This window comes from Micropterus dolomieu, linkage group LG01, assembly GCF_021292245.1.
Source record: "Micropterus dolomieu isolate WLL.071019.BEF.003 ecotype Adirondacks linkage group LG01, ASM2129224v1, whole genome shotgun sequence".
NCBI classification, from domain to species: Eukaryota; Metazoa; Chordata; class Actinopteri; order Centrarchiformes; family Centrarchidae; genus Micropterus; species Micropterus dolomieu.
The window spans coordinates 17916643-17936098 of NC_060150.1; the positions used below are offsets into that span (position 1 = coordinate 17916643).

Below are 19456 nucleotides of genomic sequence, written 5' to 3' on the forward strand. Positions count from 1 at the left end.
AAACAACTCACCTTTCTCAAGTTGTACAGTAATGTCACATGTGTATGAAGGTGGATCAAACAAGCTAATCTTAAATGTCAAAGTAGAGAGGAGCCTAGTAGGCCTATTTATTTTCATTCATTACACAATATGAATAAGCTATGCAGACAGTTGTAAAGAAAGAACATCTTTTTCTACTGTTCTCTACTTGTTATAGTTACACAGTATTAGGGGTGTGGGCTGTATTAAAAGTATCCACTGTTCTCCCATGCTCTAACACACAGTAACGATGAAATGTGTGCTGTTCTCACATTCTTCCTCTGTATGTACACATAAACAACAAGGCAGGGAAATATAAAAGGAATTTATTTTATTGTTTGGGTACATTATTGTTCAGTGTACATGCTCACATCTGAAACAAACTTTACGTGCTTGATAACTGTCCCACCCGCAGACATCTACACACCAATACCGATTTATGTTCATAGCGGCAAGTGCTATGTAGCTCCACATAGGGGACACAGGAAGTGACATATAACACCTTCATGCGTCGTCGGAACCGCATAGCAAATTCACAGCCGCACCGGCAGAGCTCCAGAATATGCAACTCGGCCGGCTCACACGCGGATGTGCTACAAGTGCGAGGGCCCGCCCAACGCTGCTTGCAGCTTTAATTATTATTTTTATTGTTTGTTTGTGTTTGTTTGTTGTTGTTTTTCTCCTCCCCGTTCTATTTCAGGTTTCGTTGCTTTCTGCAATTGGTGTTTCCCTCTGCTATTCCCTGTTGTCCCCACCTTCCATCCCCGTTCTCTTGCAGGTGTTGTCCTTTCTCTGTGCTGTCTGTTTGTGCGATGTTTGTGCTCCCCCATCCCCATGTCTGCCCCCCTGTCCAGCCCGGTGGACAATTCAATATATAATTAAATAAATAATAAAACAGACAAAGGAGTATATTCATACTTTCTTGTTAAAGTAAAATATGTCTGGCACAATATGGTATCCAGCTCATCATACTCTATACCAAGCTGTCGGGCAAGACAGGTTCAAAAAAATATATATATAAAAATACTGTGTGAATGAGGAAATGAAAAGGCATGTCAGACAGCAGCTGTATATTGTTTATTGTTTATTTCAGAATCAGCTTTTTTGCCAAGCAGTTTTTTACACATACAAGGTATTTACTTTGGTGACTTGGTGCATAACAACAGGCAGAATATATAAATACAAAAATATGAAATTGACAAAATATACAAGATATAGAAGAATAATGAAGACTATGTGCAAAATGGCAATATATAAGGAGCTCAAGCGTTAAAGACGACCATAGTTAGTGGCAGATGCAGTGTAAGTAAGGAAATAATAGCTATAGGAAATAAATTAGACAAAAGGAAGAGTCAAGAATGTGTTTTAATGTCCTTCTGCTTTGATATCCTGCCAGCTCAAAAAGAACCGGATGTGAGCAGCAGAATATCAGTTAGTGCCTGGGAAACCTCTCCCTTTACTGCCAGCCAAACAACACTTCTGTTTACTGTTGCACTAAAATAGACGGAAACCGAGGAGGTAAGCAAAAAGTACAGTAAGGAGAAGATAAAATTCAAATATGCCTGACAAACTCAGTTTTTTTATCTGATAAAACATGCTGAACTTGTTTTTACTTTACACTGTAAAAATGTTTTCAGCTTCGGGAAGAAATAAACAAAATATTCCTTGATATACAAAAGTGTTGATACTCATCTGTACTTTCCTCCCAAGTCAAATGAACCCTTTGTGATTTGTGATTGTGAATTTAAACAAGAGCCAAAAGGAAACTGACCTCTTTATGGGAGCAATTTTGAATGAATGACTCCAGTTTCAATCAAGTGTATAGTAAAGCTAAAATAAGCAGGAAATGGCTTTAAGAGTTGTGGCACGAAACAAAGTTGACAGTTCAACCTTTGCCTTTTACTTTCTGGAGTTATTCAGGCCCAAACCTGCTCACAGGATTTTAATACCACTAGACCTTTCCCCATCCTTTGGGAGCAGAAAAAGTAGAAAGATATAATCCTTTTCCCTGTAGAAAATGCCTGCAGGAGAGAAGACTAGTGCAGAATCAAATTATTCTCATAAGATGGTATGACCTTAGCTACACTTTATTCAAGGCTTCTTACCTCCACAATTTAACTGGTGTTCTTTTTTTCCCTCGACAACTTCTTGCCATGCATGAATCACAGGTTAAATGCATTCCATTCAATGGCTGCGCACCCCGGCGACAGAAATATAATTATGTTTTACAAGTCGACTCTTATCTGTAGCCTCCTTCATTTCCCCGCCGACTCTCGGCATATTTTGAGGGCTTTTCAGAAGTACTTTACGGTGTGTCAGGTTGGTGTTCCTCCATGTAAATGCACTATTGTATCACTCAAAAGGTCTCTAGTCTCCATATCAGGGAAGGAAAAAGAACATGGTGTAAATAACCTCTATGGTTCACTTTACTTCTTTGTAAGTGCAACATAACACAGTATGAACGAACTGCTACATAATAGAATATAAGTGGTTTTCTTGCTTTACTATACAACAGCTCCTGGGTTCAATAATAACCTCTATGATATGATAAAAACACAGAAAACTAGAGTTAACTTTGTTTGTTTTGCATTCTTTACTTTGCAATGTTAAACGACTACACTGACCCTTGTTAAAGTTTTGTAACTTAGTCCATCCAGCCAACATGTAACGACAGGATTGACTTCAAAATCAAGATCCAGCTTTCTGATATGTATGTTAACATTTACCATGAGGTGTGTTAACGGGAGACTAGCATTATCTAAAGAATGAGAATAAACCCTTTAATAATCCAAATGTGGTTCAGCTTTCATTTCGTGGCCAGATTTATAATAAATAGACAGAGAACTAAATCTCAGTCTTCATCACTAGTCAAGAAGATCTAAAATGCAACATGATGAATTGGATTATAAAATGACATCCTCATTCATGGCACACTGCACAATTTTTTTTATTTGCTTGCTGTTTTGACATTAACAGTTTTCAGTTCCAGTTGTAAAAAATAAACCAAAAGATTGACGGACTGGAACTGGATGTAGCACAAAAAAAGGCTCCGGTCAATCAATCTTTCAGTTGGTTGATATAAATAAAATAACATTTTTAAAAACCTATTATCAAGTCATTTATCAAAATAAATGTCAAACATTCTGTTTCTCACATTTAAACATTTGCAGCTCCTCTCAGGTTTTCATAGTGATTTGAATCTCTTTGGGCACTAGGGATGGTTATTTGTCATTAGTTTGTCACACGTTATAGCCTACTTGAAAGAACTGTTATATATATTGATCAGAAAAAAAGCCTAAAACTCAATACCAACTGACCCTGGGCCACAAAGCCCAAACTAAAATCTGCCTTCCTAAAAACAACTGTAATCTATGTCTACCACAGGGTCTAAGAACTAAAGCTGTGTGGTATCATTGATAATAGTCACACCCATTAATGCTGCCCAACAACACAGGATCCGCTTACACAAAACCACCTCCTCACAGTCATGGTGTTTTTTTGGTTTCACTGCTCATGTAGGTGCTGCTGCTTGTCTTTACAGGGCTGCATTGTCTTCTTGCAGGGCAATATGTCAAACATATCAATACATCCAGGCCTTTTGATAAACGACTGAATGCTCCCAAATGGCTCCAATTCAGCTCCCAGTGGCCAGCAGTAGAGGGCGGTTGTTATACTGAGCAGCTCCCAGGTGTAAAGACTGAAGCAATATAAGCATGAAAGAGATCTTCTCTGGATAAATAAAGATTTTAAAATGAGATAGGGTCAGTTTGAGTGAGATAACTCCAGACTGGATCTGACATGTGGAGAAAAAATAGTGTGGTCCACACATCTGTACTCACATCTCCATGTGTGACATGAACATTATTCATTTTCAAAGCCTGAATAAAAACACTTGTTTTACTGCATCACTGCATGCAGCAGAGTTGTGACTGTGTTATGACTGCTCAACAAAACACAGAAAAATAAGAATAATTTATAGGAAATCATGATTTACTGCCAGAAAGCTGCCAAGAACAAAAAAAAACACATCAAAGAAACAAAGGATGTGATGACTTAGCTACAATTATAACAATTATGCTCTAAGTACTTGCCTCTCTGTATGTGGTAAAAAACAGACAGGTGTCTTCAGGTAGAGGAACCCAGACTGTGAGCTCTCCGCTAAGCTTTATCAGCTTGTCTTTGTCTAATCAGCTTCTATTGTTAATACTGTTGTATTTCTCATTAGCTGCCATTGTTAACAAGCACGTTTAATTATGCTAGTAACAAGACCATTGGCGGAGCTAAAAACAAAATAATAATAAAATCCCCCTCCAACCCATCTTATTAATATGGGAGGAAGAGAGAAGGGCTAGAAAGACAGAAAAAGAGAAAAAATGCAGAAAGGAGAAAATAGACAAAGAATAAAAGGAAATTATGAGACGAGCAAACAAACAGGAATACTGAGTAAAACAAAAAAGAAGAAAGAAACAAAGATAGACAGACAAAAATAGTCTTTGTGAAACAAAATAAACACTATTTGTGTGGTAAAATACCTGCCAGGCTGCTGCAACTGCCGCAGTTAGTTACTGTTAATCCCCAGAGAGGGAGTCTCCTGGGTTTCCTAAAACATGACAGCAAAGGAAGGAAACAAAACACGGGCATCAGGAGTCTCAAAGCAGAAAACAAATTATCCCCCAACTGTTACATAACCTGTTCAAAAGGCTCACAAACAAGGTGAGGAGAATATTACACACACATACGACAAAGTCTTTCAAGTCTTTCTGCTACCATTTTAGTCACAGACAAATTTAAGAGTTCATCCTTAAAGAAAGCTTAGCATTTTGGCTACTAAAGGCTCTAACACTATGCCATAACAGCATTCCACACTGTGTGAGACTAAACAACATATACAATCCTGTTCACAATCTGTGTGATTCTGTGACTGTATGATAGCAATTTGGAGGCATGTCAGATTGAGTCAGGTGATTCTTAGCATTAGGGCTGCAGCTAATGATAATTTTAGTACCCGAAGCTTCTACAGATTATTTCATTGATTCATCGATGCATCGTTTAAGAAGTACCTTTGCTTGGGGGCGGTAACGGGATTAGCCGTGTACGTTGATAGATATTTATTAGTCCTTTCGGAAATTCATAGTTTGTCATACAGCAAACATCAGACCAACAACATCAACAGACCAAAAACCAGACAGCTGCTTTACCAACACAAACATCACCCAAGAGGTATACAAGTTATACTAAGGCGCAGGTCCCACACACCCAGTTAACTCATGACTGTGACGTTAGAACCCAAACTCACGGCCCAACCAGGAGAACAACAAATACACGTGTGTAGTTTTTCAGCTAAGGACTGCGGCTTACTTTGGCTAGCCTTCAACTCAAAAATCAATCATGTTTTCAGTTAATTGCGAAAAGTTGTGTCTGTGGTCCACTTGGAAAACACCGGGTGCTTTCTGATCAGTTGCCGTCATGCTGTTGCGGTAACGTTAGGGGACATAGGTTTCATTTTACGGTGGACGATCTGTGACATTACAGAGTTGTTGTTTTCTTTAGTTTGAAATAATGCCATAGTTTGGACACTTTCTTCTTCGTCCCTCGCTATTTTCTCTCTCTTCCTACACTTTGCAAACAGCGCCATCATAATCACGTCATGTTCACACAGGTAAGCGCGATGTGCGACAGTAATAAATGTCCGTGCAAAACAGTGTGCTGTATAGTATGGATTAAACGAAGCGTTGATGCAAAGAATTTGCGTCGATGCATTTTAGTAATCAATTAAATCTATTTAATTGTTTCAGCCCTACTTAGCATTACGATATAAACCGCAAAAGAGTCAGTCATCCACGTGTCAAGTTAAAAATGGTTGGCTTACACCATACTAGAGCTGACCCCGAATAGTTGAAGATTCGAAGCTTCTATAAGAGGAGCCTGATTTGACTGCCAATATATGGGGGTGCTCAATGTCTGATTTTACATAGAACTACCAGTTTTCTCCCAGTAAGTTAATATACAGCCTCTTATGATATCATAACAGGCCTCCCCCCACGCCCACACACACATGATTTGACGATCAGTTGACTGACAATTCTTGACCATTCTGATTCGAGTATGTACACCCCTATATCATACCCATGTTGTTACTAAAAGTTACTTTTAAAAAAAGGAGTTTAGTACAACTAATAAGAGACAAAGCTGCTCTAAAGCCAGACAAAGTATTAGCTAAATTAAAAGTTAATAGATTACATTCATTAATTACATTCATCTTCAGTCTAAAATTATGAGGACTAAATCGTAAGCTACACCCACTGAGAATAACCAATGGGGTTACTCCATCCTCTGAGAAGTATTTTTAAAACTGCAGGTCCAATATGTGAGGGCAAGACATGGTTTGCTGTTGGGGGGACAAGTAGTAGGTGTGAATTATGCAAATTAATGCCGTGAAACAAACTTGGACGGGGATTCAGTAAAGGAGGAATTGGCTGCATACGGCGTGGCAGTGGCGGAAGTGGTGGTGGCAGCCCCCCCATTCCTTTACCTTGAGGCAGGAGCTTATCTTATTTGCCGCTTTTAAAACAAGTGTCAGGATTAACATAAGCACCTCCACCATTGTGCTCCCACTCAAATAATTTTATCTGCCTGCGCTCTTAGGGGTAGACAATCGTCATTTTATCAGGTAAGCAAAAACCTCCCTCAAGCCCCCGATACCACATGAAATGTGCTTTTGAGGGCCGCCGCCACCACCGCTCTGTTTGCCAGTTTATATTTAGCAGTGCACCACTTCATTTTCTCAGTAGGGAGGATGACACAGAAAGGGCCTTGACTGGGTGATGGGGGGGAGCGGCAATGTTTTCCACATAAATACCAGCTGGTTGAAAAGGTACAAGTGAGGATGAAAGGCAACTCTTTCGGATTATCTTGCTGCAGTGAAAATGAAACTGCTCGGGTGCACCTGTGAGATAGAAATACTGTGTCAGAAATACCGATGTTTGGCCTTTCCTTTTTTACCTTTAACTTTTTTCCCACCAGATGTCCGCTCACTCCCATCGCTGCCCTTTTCCCATCCCGGTATAAAAGAAGTTTAAACGCTCCCTCTTGGTTTACACCCTTTGCCCTGTGGAAATTGGCCATTAAAGGGATTTTTTTCCTCTCTCTTTTGGCAGCTGAGGTCGACGGGAAACAGAACAGGAAATGATATAATGGTTGCAGACTGGAGTGCTTCTCCCATGCCCAGCTGCTCCTCGTGTGACCTCTGCGGCTGGAGGAGGAGGAGCTGGCATGGCTGGCATCACTGTATACTCTAAGTATCGGAGGGTTAAATCCTTTATTGTCATTTCTTTGGCTGAGGCAGGGTTCTGTGTGAGTGCCTGTTTGAGCATGTAATGCGTATGTCAGTATAACTACACTGAGTGTTGTACCAGTGAGAGTTTATTTAAAAGAATGACTGCAGTGCTGTAAGGTTACAGTACACCACTAGAAAGTCCCAGTTTATTTTTCCCCACTTCTTATTGATTAATTACTTTACTGATAATAGACAATGAAGACAACTCATTACTGTTTCTGCTATTGTAGCTTTACCTGCATTGACTTAATTCACTTTACTAACCTCACATTAGCAGCAGAAGTTGTCTGAATCCTTGATATCTTTGTATGAGGACAGCATTCACATTTTCCGATCCTTCGAAGACCTGAATTTGAGGTTAACAAGGGTGTTTTTCATTGTTATTACAAACTGATTGTTTAGGAATGTAAAAAGCTGCAGTTTGACTGTGCTATAATTACAGAATATGGAACAGTAATACCTTACTTGCAACTTCTCCATAACAGAAAAAAGTATTTATCAGTGATGCATTACATCCAACACACAGTTGCTGTGTGTGTGTGTGTTTTCGTATACCTGTATGGGAGTTTTTCCTCTGCCTGGACTACAAATATCCAGTAGGAAACACAGGAAGTAGCATTACTTTCTGTCCTTCAAAGCAAAGAAGCAGAAAAGGCGTACAGCATGCACACCCAGGTATCAAACAGAGAGGGTATTTTGTTGTTTTTGTTGTTGCTCTTAAACTTTGATACAGTAACTGTGTGACCTCAGTCAGCCCAGCCCCGTTCCTCTAATGCAGGGGTATTCAATTAAAATTCTAAGAGGTACAGTTAGAGAAAATTTCCCAAAGCAAAGGTCCAGAACATCATAACGACTAATTGTCAAATCAAATATTTCAACAATATTTAGGCTACTGTCAGTTTTCACATCATGGAGGGTATAAATAATAACTTCTCTAATAATAAATTCTAATTTTTTTTTTTAGAATAAAGTGCTTAATTTCAGAAAAAATAAAAAGCATAGCTTGAAGTGACTTAAGTATAGTCTCAACCAACACATCTTAACAAATGAACAGCTTTAATACCTCCTCCACTCTTTTATTCCCTCTTATATAACAATTCCCTTCTTTCTCTTGTTCAGTGAGAAACGTGAGCTCTGGCTTGTCCTGCCAGCTAGGATTGTAGATATAAATTCTGGTTTTGAACTGCCCGTGGGAAGAATGTACATGTAAGAATCTGTACATACTAGGTTAAAGTCATGTGAAATCTCTTTTCTCTTACGTCTCCTCTCTCCCTCTGTGTTTCCAAAACGTCTGGTGTATCCCATTCGCGGACTTGATTTACAATGCTTATCGGTATGCACAGATTTGATTGGCTGAGTAGCATCACATGAGACGATTGGAACACATGTTTCCTGGACTGCTAAATCAATACAGTAAATGCTAGAAAAGCTTTGTGGTTTAAAATAGAAACGCTCCGTCAAGAGGTAGTAATTCTCAATAATAAATATTGGTCCGGAGAAGATAGAGGCTGGGTCCGGATCTGGACCGCAGTCCACCAATTAGTGACCTCTGCTCTAATGTCTCTAGTTTATTAGACTTTCAAGATAAATGATTAATTTGCACTTCAGACATCATCACTGGAATTTGTGTAATGTCAAATGTTTTGTGTGCAGTGTTAACTTAGAACAGCTTGCTTTGTCAAGAACCCTTTACAGACCAAATGAAGCAGATCTTGATACTTTATTTATTATTTAAATTTATCCATTTTTTAGAACATAAAAATGTTTTATTAACTTGATATTGGTTAAACCTAACTGCTAAAAAACATCAACCAAAATTGTATTACACATTTACTATAACTTCCTATAGGATAATGTGCATTAATGAGCTGAAAATAAAATGGGTTTCAAATCATGTCTGCATTTTCTGCTTTAACATTTTCCAAAACACCTCAGCTAAACACAATTATAACTTTTAAACAGACAAAAAGTCTAACGGCTCAAAGGTGTTTTTAAAAAGTAAAAAACACATATAAATTGATTTTAAATTTGTTCTCCGTGACGTTACGCTCACATTTTAGTTAAACATGATAAATATTAGTGGACTTTCTGTTTTGGATGTGAGGGATAGACACAGAGATGTTTTCGAAGGGTTCCTCAGCTAATTAGGCGCACGGTTTGCCATCTCATCCAAATTTCTCTTGACTGGGGCAATGAGAGAGAAACCTCTGAGCTAAAGTATAATATGAAAGTTTTGCCCCCCTCCATCTGCTAAATTTACGCACAGAGGCTTAATTGGGGCCAAATCTTGTCAAAGCCTCTTCTAGTGAACATCCACGATTACTTTGGAGCACATTAACATGAGATCACCACAAGGATCCAAACTTTTAACAAACTTTTGTTTGTTGTCGAAGCCTTGATTACACCTCTCAGTGTAATAACATAAAATCCAAGAGCACCACAAACTACATCCTCCAAAAAACACAGTTCCAACAAAACCTCTATAAACCTTCTGACCTTCGGTAGGGTAGCATTTATTGCATGGCTGTTCTTTTTTAGTGCAATATTTTTAATTAGCTCTAATAAACTGGCAACTGAGTGTATATTACTAATGAATGAAAACTCAACACTTTCTCCATGTTCAACTGTTGTCTAAAGAGATTTAGGATAATGTACATTTACAATATTATGCGACAATGAAGTCATTTCATGCCACTGTCAATAAAATGTAACAATCCCGGGACAGACGTTTCACATTAAAGGCCATCCAGTAGCTCAAAAAGCATAGTCGCTCCCTTTCCTGGAAGGCTTTTAATGTGAAACATCTGCAGGAAGTGTTAAGTTTTATTGACAATAGCTTAACACCCTAAAAGACAATATTTGGTAAAAAGGAAAAGATCGTGACATGACATTAGAGACCAGTAAAAAGTATATTGATTTAACTCTTTATTTGAGAATTCATCAGTGTCCAACCTTCAGACGTGGGGCTGTCGTCACATAAAGCTGTTCCCCACAACTTCTACTAAGAGTTCTTCTTACATGGACGTGTTATAGAGAAACTGATGCTATCTTTCACCTTCACTAATAAACACTTATTCCATTTCAGAACGGCTTGTACAAAAAAAATGTACAACTCGTATTTGGGTTTGTTTTACTCAACGGAATAAGTAATTTGTTTTGTTCAGGGCAACTCTCAGCTGTCATGGTTTGAAACGTGTCCTCCTGGGGTTCAGCAACACTTACACGCTCACCATGATAGCTGTGCATTAATGTCACTCACTCACTGCCTTCTGCTCTCACACATACACACACTTAAGTTGCCTGTATGCTCCAACATGCACACACGCAGAGACAAATATAGTGCAGACTATTTTTGTCGCACAAACATGTTATCAGACATACAGGAAGCTATAGGACGCACACACACCCACATAACGTATATTTATTGTGTACTTACACACATACATGGCTATCTGCACACTAATGACCATGCACACACTTAACACTTGACATCATCTTTTACATCTGCGTGTGTGTACACACAATGATTCACACACAGACATTTTTACAAGGCACACACACGGCTGACTTCACACCCTCAGCTACATACATAAACCCTGTCTCACACACACATATTTACACATGCTACACACATACACTTGGTCATATACACACACACATATACATTTATTAAAATGATTCACACTCTGCATGCATACCCACATTTGTTTGTCCATTATAGTTTGTCTGTATATTGACATACAAATGCACTTTTTCCAAACGCACACACATATCTGTACCTTTTCAGACACACAACACGTACACACGCAGGGTTTTTTAAAGCATCATATTTACGTCTGCGATGTTGCCATGTCAGTCAGCAGCGTTATAATCTCCGACACATTTACATAACATATATTACCCTGCTGTGTTGACGGCCAAGTAAGTACTCAAGCTCATCCCGGTCCCTTTTCATATTTACGGCGTGACTGATTTAAGATGGACTGATTGTGGGGATTTAATTACGGGGGACACAATGGCCACACAATTCTGTTTTCTTCTCTACCCTTCTTGCGAGGCGCTGACACGCCGCACACTCGGCTGCACACTGCCGAGGAATGTTTTACACTCCAAATGAGCTGTGCTTGCAGAAGAATTTAATTTGATCTGCCGCTGTAATTGTGCTCTCAAAAAAAAAAGAAGGAAAGAAAAAGGGGTGATGGTGGTGGAGGGTAGGGGGGGGTTGAAGCATGCTGGGGTGGGAGGGGTCGCAGTGCACGCAACTTTAAAATGTAATATGCACAAAAAGTAAATTAACTCAAGAGGAGAGGCCCTTGTGATGTGTTGACACTTGCACTGGGCTCTCTTACAGGGAAGAGTGGAAGGAGGAGGAGGGAGGATGCAGGGAAGGAAAGGGGGTTAAAAAAAAAAAAGAAAGGGGGGGCCATGATAAAACACCACAAAGAAAAGCGTTATGAATTTTATTAATGACTTGCAAGACAGTATGCAAAACATCAAAGGTCCACGGGAAAGATTAATGACCCTGTGTGAGACTGTTTAATTACCTCCAGCTAATTAGATTCTTGACCAAATTTTTAATATCTGCGTTCGTGCCCGACGCCTAATTGAGATTCCACCATATTTATCAATCTTTAAAAAAAAAAAGAAACCCTTGGTGGTTTTTTTTGGTTGCTTTAAGGCTTTCCGATGCTCCTCTTGACATTTTGTCGCCATTTAAAGAGCGATTATGTATCTCACCCAGGTTGGAGAGAGGTTTCCAAAAAGTAGAGCCATGAAGCAGGACTGATGCTTATTTACTCACTAACAGAAGGAAGGGGGGAGGGGTGGTTATCAACCTGATCTGGATTTCTAATGAAGTGCACTTCCTAATAAACAGACTTAGCGAGCTCTGTCAACTCTCCTTGTCGTGCCATAATTCTCTTATCTGGACCTGAGCTGAGGAGAGTGGAGCTCTCCGAGGAACCACTCTCCATCTACGTCTCGTTTCGCCTCTCCTTCCATTTTCCTCCTCCGGATAATCCGGGTGCTGTTTACCAGCACACACACAGTTTCATCTAAATCGTTGCCTTTGAACTTCCAGTGCATATTATCTGTTCTGTGACCCTGTTGTTGTTGTTGTTGTTGCGGCTGCTGCAATAATTGCGCTTGGATTATTGCAGTGAAGTCAGACACGGCTCTTCCTCTGTGTTCTCAGTTTTGGTATCCACCTCAACGGTAATTTGTTGAGCCATTTCAACATCAAGACCGTAACTTCAAGTTCATTATTGAATCTTTTAAGAGCAGAGCTTCTCTACATGGAGGTCACACGATGATTAACAGGAAAGGAAATAAGAAAATACTGAAATCTGTACATGAACTTGAAGTCCTTTTCCATCGCTTGTGAAATATTTATTTTTACCTTTTCAGGCCCCGAAAATTATTCAAAAAGTGTGAGAAGGGATCTTTGAATTGCTCATAACTCTGACATGCAGTCAGAATCATGGGGTGACATTTCTCCATAATAAGGGGTCACAAGCAATGCACCCTTTATAAGCACTTTAAATTTGTTGTTGTTTTGTTTAATAAAGTTACAATATCACTACATATTTCAATGCATTTTATGCAATTCAGAGCTTCAGATTCAACATTAAATATATTAATTAAAAAGAGGTCTAAAATTAATCCATCAAGACCTAAGGTGGACATTTGCATTTCCTGATTTGTGTTTTCATTACTTGAGAAGCATTTCAGAAGAGGAGGTGCCACACACTGGGAGAAACATTTTGGAAAGAGACCTCATGAAGCAGAATCTTGTCTGCACTGTGGTGTATAGTGTTGCAGACTGGCGGGGCCATGCACAGCACCATCTGCTGTCCAAACATCTCTATTACAACTGTAACCCACATCCGAAACTAACAACATGCACAAACAGCTAGGCAGCCCTGCAGCACTTCTTCACTGTGAAATCATATCACTGTGTCAAGTTTCACAACACTAGTTTGAGAGGGGTTTAAGCCTTAATTAGCATGCATTCGCTATGAAGATGTATCTAAGAAGGCCTCATTTCCCCTTGATACTTAATTTTCCCTCAACCCTTCTTCATTTCTTTTACTTAACTCTGCCCGTTTTCCCCTCTGTCTCAAAATCGGGGTGTTCTCAGCACTCATTCTTTCGCTCCCTCCAACTCTTTTCTCACCATCTATTCATTTCCATCTGTCGCTCTGTCTCTCTTTAAAGGCTGAGATCTAAATAGGAGTAGATCACCTCCCTCGCTGGCGTTTCATTAGAGGCAATTAGAAAGCCGACGCTGCAGCGTCCCATAAGGCTCGACGGGGAGAGTCAAGACGCAGGCAGCATTAGCTCGTTGAGATGAAGTATGTATGACAACGCTTTCATCAATGAGCAACAATTCCTGCCGACATCTCCGAGCCAAGTGTCAGAGGTACCATTCTGACAATTATGACAATTAACACTGTCAAAATAAAGCCATTAGCTTAGCAAGAGGGCAAACCAATACACTTAATTACAGGGTTTTCTGTCAAAATGGATTCCCTTCAGACCGCTTTCAAAATGGAAAAAAATGAAATAAGTTGAATGTATGATGGAAGCTGGACTGAAATAGCCAAAATCTGCCCTTGTATTCACTAGCCTTAGTGTACCTGTGAGCTGGTAGATGATAACACCATAAACACCCCCACACACACTTAAGATTCAAGCTTATTTCAAATACAGATGCTTAAACATTCTAAATAATAAGATAAGTAACAACTTTTCTGTGGTTATTCTTTCCTAAAAGTCCTGTATGTTGGATTGTTTGTATTGTGAAGGTCATTCAGGTTTGTGGTGTCAGTCTGTGTTTTAATGTAACATATGCACCTAAATATTTCCTGTACGGGTAATTAGTTTTTAGAGGACAAGTTGATTCCTTTTAATTACATTTTAGTGAGAAAACTACCCTGGCTTATATCTGTTAATCAAAACTGCAAAACAACAAAAACGGCCTTTTTTAAATTAACTCAATGATCGAAGTAGCTGTTCTGCAGTCCCCTTTTCCCTCTTATCTTACATTCAGGGGCAAAGCTTCTTATGTGTTCATTAATGCCTCATATATCTTCTTCATAAATGAGATTTGGCATCTGAAATGATTAAACTAAAGGGTATAAATCACAATTTCTAAGAATGCTGATCCTGCATTGTTGTGATGCTGGCTGTGTACACTGTGTCTCAGCTACTGTATAACCACATCTACTGTATGACGCACACTGTGAACTTAACTTTGCACCATCCAAACTCAATAAGGAACAAAAAAGGGATCTGAGCAGTTTCTTGAAACCATACTGAACTGAGAGGGGAACAGCACTGAAGCAAGAAGTGAAGGAATTATAAGAAAGTAGATGGGGGGGGGGGGGGGGGGGGGGGGGGGGGGGTAGAAAAATACTGTAAAACGAGGTAAGACTGAGTTTTGTCACCTTTAAAATATGCAGTACTACCCATCTGTCTGCAGATCCTTCGGGGGAATCTGCTCAACTTTGACGTGACAATGTGAAAATACAATTACACAATCTCAAGGGAAACTCTGGCCTGTCACATCATATAGGTCAAAGCAAATGTGTACTCGCTTCTCTGTCTATCAATCCATCTATCCAACATCTTCTCTGTGTGAATGAGGTTATTTTTCACACAGAAGATAAAGCGTCTGCTTTGTGTGTTGCTTTAGACTACAAAGCAGTAAGACCAGATGTCTTTAAATGACTATCTGGTCTTGTTTATGGCATGTACCTGTTTTCAGACATCCAAAGCAAATCAAGCTTGCTTCTCAGCATTTCAGCAGGGCTTGGCCCCCAGTGGGAATCATATGATACTATTAGTGTCATGCAGATGCAACTGAAGGAGCCCAGGGTGTGTGTGATTCGAGTCAAAACCGACCCATGTTTTGTGCATGATGGAATGGATGCAGAGTGACAGCACTGTTCTGCGGTGCTGAAGCCTGCTAAAGTCAGTTTCAGATCCTGCCGAATTCTTAGCCAACAGACCAAACGTGTACTCTAAGTGATAATTATTTAGTTAAGAGGCTTGTGGTTTTCAATCTCGTCATGTTTCTTCTTTGTCCTGTGGCACACGTTTATGTCTCTAAATGGTCTCGAGGTTAACTTGAATACATGACTTTTTAATTTTTTTGTACATTTAAAGTGGAGTCTTACATTTCCAGGTGTTTTTCCGAACATTTGGGCTGATATTTGGTTTTATATTTTGGTTTACATCTAGAAAATGTCATCGCTTCATATATTACATGAGATGCTGTTTGACGAACTATGTAAAAAACTGAAAAGTGAAACTACTCCATTTGCATTTCTTACGGGGCTTCAGTGGACAGTTTCATGTTGGTCCATGCTGGTCTGAATGACCTGCATTTTTTTGTGGTTGAATGAAAACAAACCTAATACTGGCAGCTGACAAAAACAGTTGTTTCAAGATCCATATAATCTATACGTATGAGATTTTGACATGGAATATTGGCTAGTTATACAATATTCTATTTTTTGACCCTGCAAATAATCTCTGTTTTGGAAATCAAGTACATCCAAAACACATTCCCATTCACCCATTCCTAAAATAAACCCTCATTACCAAACTGAATTCCAGCCATCAAGGCCCAAAGTCACAGTAGTTTACTGAAGGCTGTGACCCTAAAACAACCTCTGGCTTTCAGACGTGTTCCGGATCAAATTGCAGCCACGGTGCAGGTCAAAAGTTTAGTCCAAAACCTCTCTTCTGTTGCAATCGCCATTCACTGACCAACAGAAAGCCGTTCCGGGTCAGTGAGGACTTTTCTTTCAAAGCCTATCTGATTTGTTTGTAATTAATGAACTCAAACAAACAAAGCGACAAAAATTAGGGGAAATAATTGATTGGATCTTTAAATGCATCTGTGATTAGCAAATGGGAAACATTCAAGAGCCTGGGGGACATGTGGTAAAGTTGGGGTGATGACCACAAATGTCAACAAGCTCATGTCCTTTATAAAATACATCAGGCAGCAGCAGTTAGTCTGCTGTTGCTTTACAATATGAAACCAAATCAATGTGTTAAAACATGTGCCCAATGGGAATTTAGCTATCTATGGCTACTACAGCCAGTAATTAAGTGCATGTTTATTTCTTTTCTTTGCATACATGCTTCCACGTAGACAGATATCATGTTGTTGAGCACTACAGTTTGTTACAAGAGTTTCAAACTTAAAACCAACAGCAAAAATAAGTGTAATAAATAACTTTGTTCTGGAGTAACTCTTACAAGTAAATCCAAACAAGTTCAGACAAACTGAATAAAATGAGCCATTCTATCAGTTATGCTCAATAAAAAGTGCATCTGTATGTTACAATTAAAAATAGATAAATCATACTATTTCCTCAATCTCATTTCCGGAGTTAATCCACATCTTGATGAAATCAGAGAGTCCGTAAGTCAAAGTACTTTGGGATCGCCGTCACTGCCGGTGCTTCTCCACTTTTTGGTTTTTATCAAAAGGGAAGCTGATGAGTCCCTTCAGATAAGGATGGGAGCTCTTTGCTTAAAGCTCCATACTAATAAATGAATATGTTCTCCATCACGCCAACCACTTATTGTATTTCACAGGGGCAAAATGCAATTTGTATCATTTCTGTGCCGCACATCAAAAGGAAGTGGGCCACGCGTGATGACTCACTGCACCGAAAACGCTCTGTTTCCAATCGAAGAAAATCAGATCTGTACTCTGTTTGTTCATTTCTTTTACATCTCCATTTGTGTGATAAGGCTGTGAGCAGTGACAGTAAATGGGTGGATAAGTCGAGGCAAAAAACATGGTCCTTCTGTTGGCGGATAGGCCGTCAGCTTATCAATAAATGACATCATCTGCCCCCCAGACGTCTCTGCCTGTCACATCGGCAGCAGTTGAACTAAAAAAGAAGACCAAACAAATAATGTCTATTTCTCCCATTAGGGCTGTCTCGACAGATGCTGGAGTCAGAGACACTGGGGACAGTTTGTCTGTCTGTGGAGACGGAAACTTCAAAATGCACTGACTGCTCAGTCCAACTACTGAGCATACAGTTAGAGAAGAATAGATTACAATAGAATAGATGAGGAGGCATAAGTGCATTAGAATACACTTGACAATGAGACTCATTTTAATGTGCCTTACTTCCCCTAAATTGACATGAAAAGAGAATAGTAGATTAGGATATAAAAGATTAAACTCTGAAAGTCAGGATGTAAATTAAAGTGAAAAGTACACTAAACTTTAATTAACAGTTACTTCACTTGATTTTGCTAGACTTGAGTAAACCAGACCAGTATAACAGACTACAATAAACTGACTACATTACATACTACAATAGACGCGTACAATAAAATAAACAGACTGGACTAAAATTAACTAAACTACAACTTTGCATGAATAAATGACACTTGACTAAAAATAGTGGAGAAAACTAAATCTGAGTAAAGTATGAGACATGAATAGAGAAGAAAAAATAACGCAAGAGATACAAGTCGAAAGTTCAGGAGGACAGATTTTCAAGTTAATATATCATTTCTATTATTGTATGTATTTTACTTGCTTTTAACTGACTGAACTAGAAAGGAATAAACTAGTAGAGACTTGTAGTTCTGTATGATACTTCTGCAGTCTGCTTCAGTTCTGCTTCCTTTCTGTCTTACTATTTTGTTCTTCGGTCTGCTTGTTTCAATTGATCAAATAAATCATCATGTGTTTCTCTATTTTGCGTTTCTAAATGATTGAAATTGCACCAGTTTTTAACTCTTTTCTTGTTTTATTGGTGTGGAAAGAAACTCAGATGCAAACCGAATAGTGTTGCTCCATCGCAGCATAATCAGCATGCTATCACTGGTCTTTCTTTATGTCTGGTAAAACCATCCCCATGACCAACCACTTGGCAGTGCTGGACAGCTTTGACAGTGCCACTTCACCAACAAAGATGCTCTTTTGTGTTTTGGTTGGATTTGGCAACTGTGTAGAGATCCGTCTGTTATTATTTGAGGAGCATCATCCATATCCCAGTATTGTTCTGGAAAGCTGGAGAGGTGATTGTGCCGTGCTAACATGTCACCTGAACTGGTTTTCATAGTAAGATGATGCCGGAGTGAGACACATTTTATCAGTTAAGTTTAAGCAACTAAAAGTTTGACTAACATCTCACATTAAGGGAATGGTTTCCACACACTGACTTTCAATGTCCAACTGCTTTCTTTTTCAACTTTCCTACTAGTCCGCTCTAATCCTTTAGTAACAGAATCACTGTTTCATGATTTCCATTTAAGACAACATAATTTGTTAAGACTTAAGTCTTCTCATTCTTTGCAACTATGCAATTACCTCAAGTTGCAAAACGCTGAAATGTAGAGCCGGTGCAGCTACACGACCTCTTCTTGACATTCTAAGACATGGTGATGATGGTCGAGCTCATTAGCTGTCAGCTGTTAGCCTGTGTGTGTATGTGAGCTCTTTCTAATGTATTTTCAGAAACAGCAGGGGTACATGACTCTGAGAAAACCTGAAGCAAATCACACAGTTGGAGTTTTTTTTCTGACTATGACTAACTTATGTGATTTTGACTCAGAAATTGGAAAAAAAACATAAACACTACAACTAGTGTGTTGCCATACTGTGAATGAAATCAATCAGATTCCAACACAGTCTCACTCCCTACTCGTCAAATGTCTGACGCATGGTCAAGGCCCTTTGTCGTCGCTTTTTAAAGACTTGGGTAGCCCTTTTGCATCAATTATTGACGTTTAGGGATCCACAGTCAAGTTAGCAACGCTTAGCAACAATAAATATGCAATATCCGGTTACACTTTCAAGATAAAACGTAACGTTTCGATACATTGCCATGTTGAAACGCGCATAATTAAAGTCGTGAAACGTTGCAGTTTCGTTAGGTTTAGGCACAGAAAGTACTTGGTTGGGTTTAGGCAACAAAACTACTTGGTTAAGGTTAGGAAAAGATCATGGTTTGGGTTAAAATAGCTATGTATGTCAATTAAGACTTAAGTTAACTAACGTTAATGTCAATTTACCTCACTCGCCTAAATAAAAACATTTAATGTTTTGTTTCGCAC

General features: G+C 39.1%; 1 long non-coding RNA gene across 1 annotated transcript in view; it reads right to left on the minus strand.

The window, feature by feature from the left end:
- Nucleotides 1-18585: 18585 nt before the first annotated feature.
- Nucleotides 18586-19456, minus strand: part of LOC123970416 — a 2609-nt gene continuing 1738 nt past the window's right edge. The window contains exons 2-3 of the long non-coding RNA XR_006824974.1: nucleotides 18711-18888; nucleotides 18586-18615 (exon numbers count right to left, since the gene is read on the minus strand). This is a non-coding gene — a long non-coding RNA (uncharacterized LOC123970416). The remainder of the gene's footprint in view (nucleotides 18616-18710; nucleotides 18889-19456) is intronic.